Source organism: Malania oleifera, chromosome 4, assembly GCF_029873635.1.
Source record: "Malania oleifera isolate guangnan ecotype guangnan chromosome 4, ASM2987363v1, whole genome shotgun sequence".
NCBI classification, from domain to species: domain Eukaryota; kingdom Viridiplantae; phylum Streptophyta; class Magnoliopsida; order Santalales; family Ximeniaceae; genus Malania; species Malania oleifera.
The window spans coordinates 72,842,916-72,844,283 of record NC_080420.1 but is presented as its reverse complement, the minus strand read 5'-3'; positions in this window follow the sequence as shown (position 1 = coordinate 72,844,283).

The following is a 1,368-nucleotide window of genomic DNA, read 5'->3' as shown; positions in this document are numbered from 1 at the left end:
AAAGAATTTAGCCAGAAATTTTTCAGCCATGTCCTACCAAATAGTGATACTCCCAGGTTGTAGCGACTGTAGCCAACCTCTTGCTTTGTCCCTCAAAGAGAAAGGGAATAATCTTAGTCTAATGGTGTCCTCAGTAACACCATTGATCTTCACAGTCTCACAAATCTCCAAAAACATCGCCAGATGGATATTGGGATCATCAAGCGGCGATCCACTGAATTGGGCCTGCTGCACCATGCTGATTAATGCGGGTTTGAGCTCAAAATTGTTGGCATTAATGGGTTGGCGTCTAATACCCGAATAATTGTCATTCACAACTGGTCGCACATAATCCTTCAAGGCGCGTGGCTGCGCATTATCTTGTTCGTTCTCCATGGCTAATACCCTCTTTTTCCTTAGTTCTCTGAGCGTTCTTTCAATCTCCGGATCAAAAGGAATAATGTCACGTGTTCTAGCCCTGCACATCCAACATAAAAAAAAACACACCAGAAATACAAAAAAATAATAATAAAATAAAATAAAACAAAGAAAATAAATAAATAAAAACATAGAAAGAGACTTCTAAATTAAAACCAAGATTACTTTGTATCGATATTGGCAAAAATAAGAAAAACTCAATCCCCGGCAACGGCGCCAAAAACTTGACCGGTGCAAACTGCAAGTGCACAGTATTGTAGTTTTATAATATAATGATGTGTAAAGTATCATCCTCAGGGATTGATGTCTTAATTTTACCAAGTACCAAAATTTTACTAACCTTGATTTTATTTAGAAAAATTAATAATTTTAGATTGCAAAATTTAAACAAAGCTACTTTAAACAAGCTATTCAGGAGAATTTAAAACTGGATACCGCGTATCAAATTGATGATGGTGAAAACTTTTAAGAAACCGATTTCACCTAGTTTCTCACTATGCTTTACTCATTTAGCTAATTCAACTTTGTTTTCTCTGTTTGTTAGAAAATCGCCAATTTTTCCAAAAGCCTCTTTCGATAGTCAATCAGAACCTATTCTTGTTTATTATTTAACATAAGAGTATGCAAATTAATAACGCAAGAACGCAGTAAGACCCTCGATTTTTAATGCTACGTAGGTTCATACAAGTCTTTCGATTTCTATATTTACCTACGCTGAATTATCCAAGATCTATCCTATAATCCCCCCTTTCGGTAGCAAATCATAAGACTAAAATCATTTAATTAATGGCCAGTTAATTAAAAGCATTAGACACAGAATAACTCAAACAAATATTAATGAAAACTACTTCAGATTAGCATCAAAGAGCAAGCATAGTTCGAAACTGGCTACATCGTTTTCCTAGAATTCAAAAATTTAGTTCATTCCGAAAATTAAATCCAACATAGCAG